The sequence below is a fragment of the Solanum stenotomum genome, chromosome 3 (assembly GCF_019186545.1).
Source record: "Solanum stenotomum isolate F172 chromosome 3, ASM1918654v1, whole genome shotgun sequence".
Lineage (NCBI taxonomy): Eukaryota > Viridiplantae > Streptophyta > Magnoliopsida > Solanales > Solanaceae > Solanum > Solanum stenotomum.
The window spans coordinates 3,602,911-3,607,488 of NC_064284.1; the positions used below are offsets into that span (position 1 = coordinate 3,602,911).

The following is a 4,578-nucleotide window of genomic DNA, read 5'->3' on the forward strand; positions in this document are numbered from 1 at the left end:
CATCAATTTCTTGCTTCTTACCTTCCTTAAATTAGATGTATCAATGCACGCATATTCATATAATTAATCTATAGCCTTTTGTTTTCAAATTGTTACTATCCGGAGATCACATCGACGTTGGAGGCGATTTGGAGGTCGAAAGGCACAATTGGAGGAATGCTTATGTTGATTTTTCGGTTGATCTGGTGGAGATCTGTTAGATCTAATCGCAGCGAGCAATGAGCAACATCGATAAATTAAAAGTGAAGCAAACACCGCCGTGGTGAGATGTCCTGAGCAACCACTAACGTAATCGAAAAGTTTCAATAAATGGAGATTTACACATATTTTTGGTACATTATCGATGTATCTGACACATAATTTTTGTGATTATATGTATCTAGTTTATATGTATCTAGTTTTATCAGTATATCTTATTAAGTATGCATGTATCTAATCTCTCTTGGGTATTAATTTTGAATTTTTTTTCAATTGATGATATACAAATACTCTAGAATCGTGATTTGTTCCTAAATTCATGTGTTTCAGTTACATTTTATATTTAGATACACATAATTAAATGTATCTCCTTATTAATATGTATTTGAGATACATGTTGTTGGATATTACTACTTGATACATCAAATTAATACTAGATACATGAATTTAATATTAGATCGTATAAATAGATACATGAATTAATACTAGATACCGTACACTAATGTATCTAAGTGTTTATTTTATTGGATACATCATATATTGATAATAAATACATCAAATTAATGAATTTATTATTTTAAGAGTAATAAGTTGAAATTAATCAAATTTTATAACCAAGATATACATGTTTTTGTCTTTTATTAATAATATTAATGAATTTATTATTATAAAGAGTAATAAAATGAAATTAATTAAACAAAGATACACTCATTGATTTATATCAAGGAATTTGATTAATATTTCCAGAATTAATTAATTGTCCATGTGAATTAATTAAACATGTATCCCGATTTTTAAAATTGTTGGATACATGTATCTGACGAGTAATGATACATGTATCTAAAGGAAGAAATATGGTACAAGAAGTAATTTTCAAAACTATCATGAATTTTAGTAATTAGGACCTAAACTAATGGAATTTATGTAATTTGCTCTATAATAAAATACTATATAGATGATCTCTAAAAAATACATCATTATCCCCTTAAGCTATAATACTTTTTTTAAAAAGACATTATAACTTCAAAAGGGTCCTAGTATTCCCTTATTTTATTTCAGCTTGGATTTATTACCCCATGTGATCTTACGTGGCACCTAGAGTGTATTTCACTCGCCATTACTAGCGAGTGAGATAAGCAAAAAATTACATAATTTTATTTGTTTTAGCATTTATTTAATTAGAAATATTATTTCCTTTTTTTTAATATAATTTTTCAATTCGGACCTGTCAACAGTGATGATGAAGCTGCAATATTTGTACTTGAAGATAAATTGGCGGCCATAGAAAATTTCTTCGTCTGTCTCATTCTTTTACTATTTCAGCAACATAATTCTTTGCACTTGGAAATATGCTAATTATATTGTTAATAGTAGTTATATAATGAAGCAAAAGACCCACAAAAAAAATTCTTCTTTTACCCAGAAGACTAAGTTTTCAAAACTGATTTCTGTTTAGCTCAGGGAGATCGAAATTGATGAGATTATTGAAAAGAGAAAGAAATGAAAGCGAGTTAGGTGGTAGGGGAAGATCGGAAAGGGCTGGTGAGAGAAGCATTAGAGAGATTGACGGCAATGGCGAACGACGTGAGGGAGAATCGTCGGGGGACATGTTCACAAATACCCTATCTGAATTAGAGAGAGAGTTCCAATCTTTGAAGATAACATCTTAATTTTGAGAAAAAATCAAAGACAATGTACACAGAAAAGAAAAATAATAATTGGAGAAAATTTTGCTTAGCCATTGATTTGATAGAGTTTTTTATTAGTCAATTTCGATTTTAATCCGCTCAGCAAATGGTTGAGATGGTGTTATAGAGCGGCGGCTATGCGAGGGAATGGCCGGCGGCGGCGGCGGCGAAGAGGAGGTTACCTGCGGTTGAACATTGAAGAAGAAGAGGAAAAAGACAATTTATTTATTTTTTTAAAAAATAAGAAATAATATATATGAAAATAAAAACAATTAACAGGTGGTAAGGTGCGTGTATGCACTTTCTTCATTATACTTGGAATTGATCGAAAAATGAAATAATTTTAACACTTTTAAATTGTTTAAGGAGGTGTTAGGATCTTTGTAAAATTTCAGTGTCTTTTTAGAAAAAATGTTATAATTAAATGGAGTAATGATGTATTTTCTCCTCATTTTAATTGAACTAATTCAAAGATTATATTAGTGGAGACTAGAGAGTATTGAGTGATCATANGTGCGTGTATGCACTTTCTTCATTATACTTGAGATTGATCGAAAAATGAAATAATTTTAACACTTTTAAATTGTTTAAGGAGGTGTTAAGATCTTTGTAAAATTTCAATGTCTTTTTAGAAAAAGTGTTATAGTTAAATGGAGTAATGATGTACTTTCTCCTCATTTTAATTGAACTAATTCAAAGATTATATTAGTGGAGATTAGAGAGTATTGAGTGATCATATCATGTTATTAATCACTATTAGTCATTTGACTCTTTTAAGTGTCATTATTACAATATTGAACTTAATTGTCTGGTGATTGTTAATTTCCACTAACTCAAAGCTAAAATGACATCTCAATGAACGTGGCTTAGCATCATAAGAGTACTTAAAACAATGTTACTAGAATGGAAATATTCAATGTAACGATTTGATGTTAATTGGTGTTACAACTTTTGAGTAGGAAAATAGGAAATTGAATAATTCGGTGTTTGATAGAGTAATTTACTATTGAAAAAGTTTTGAGTTCGATCCCTGGTTACGGAAAAGATTCGGTTTTAATAGAGATTTCGTGTTCTTAAAAAAATTAGGTCTTTCATTTAGTTGTTGTACGGATTAATAAATAATTCCTTCAAAATTTTACAAAATCAAGTTTTCAACTATTAATTCATCTCCTTTGGAGTGAAAAATATTCTCCTAGAGAATGTCTTCTCTTATATGAGTTTAATTTACACTCATGTATTCAGAATCGAATTAGTGAATCAAAAAAAAGATTTACAACTATTTTATTGTAGTATAAAATAAACTAAGCAAATACGAGAAAGTGGAAAGATATTAATCAAAATAAGATTAAGAATTGATTTTACTAAGATTAAGAGAGAAATTCAAATCAAATTACGAAAAAAAATATTCAATGTCTTGTAGCTTTCTATTCAAAATTACAAAATTACTCTATACTTCGTGATTTGCGACTGAAGATGTTGTAATTAAGTTAATTTTATTAGAATTAGCATTATAGATTTGGAATTGGGACTTCAGCCGTAAGCTTTTAGCCATTTTATCACAAAAAAAAAAAGCTTTGTTATATTTGAAATTCACATTATATAATAGTATATTTTACACATAAATTTAATCAATACGTTTTGATATCTTTCAATTTATTTTTGTCAAATTTAAAATCTATCATAATTATTCTATATAATTATAAATTCATAAAAAAAACTACTACTATTTTATTAAAAAAAAACTAACAAAAAAAATTCATAAGAACACCATCGAAGGATATAGTGCAGTTGATAAGACTGTTCCTTCTCTATTCAAAAGTCTCTAATCGAGCCTGATATGAAAAAAGTATGGGATGTTTTACCTGAATGGAGCCTCACGTAGGTGAATCCCAGTTAGCTGGGCTTTATACCTAATGGAAAACCAAAAAAAAAAAAACATGGAGGACCCTTAGTTGCAGGAGTCGTTGATTCTTTTAAAGATCCAGATCGTGAATATAGATTGAAGTATCAACAAAGCTGGAATAGCTCAGTTGGTTAGAGCGTATGGCTGTTAACCATAAGGTCGGAGGTTCGACCCCTCCTTCTAGCGATTCATTAATTTTTGCATTAAGTGTTATGTTTTTTTATTACTTCAGTTGTGCTCATAAATGTTAATTTGGTCTGCTTTAATATCTGAATTTCTTTGAGATTTAATTAGGTATTTTTCCATATAACAACTATTGATTCGCTCCACTTTGGCATGGATTTTGAAGTTGAAAATTTGAGTTTTTGAAGTTGCGATATCTGAAATTAGAAGTTATGTTTGGACATCTAGGAAAAAAATTAATATTTCGTAAGTGGAAGTTGGGGCTCAAACTGGTTCTAGCCCATTTTAGGGAACTTGAAAAATAAAATCTGATCAAACAGATATTTGCTAATAAATTTTCAAAAACTATCCCAAAAATCTATCTCCAAACGCCATTTGATTCTTTGCGTTTATTTATTCTACCATTATAGCAGTCGACAGACAAATATGTTTGAATTATATCCTCAGTTTAATTTGTAGATAAAGGAAACAAGAGACATGTTCTATAAGACTGAATTTTTAGATTCTGTTTATAAATTGGAACCAACTAGAACGCGATGAAAGACACGAAGGATGATATGAAGATGCATTTTTTGTGATTGTTTTATGTTAATATGCTTCAACATC

At 29.1% G+C, this 4,578-nt stretch overlaps 1 non-coding gene across 1 annotated transcript; it reads left to right on the forward strand.

Moving 5' to 3' along the window:
* Positions 1–3,901: 3,901 nt before the first annotated feature.
* On the forward strand, positions 3,902–3,975 carry TRNAN-GUU (transfer RNA asparagine (anticodon GUU)). Its single transcript has one exon. It is a non-coding gene; the product is annotated as a tRNA-Asn (tRNA).
* Positions 3,976–4,578: the final 603 nt, after the last annotated feature.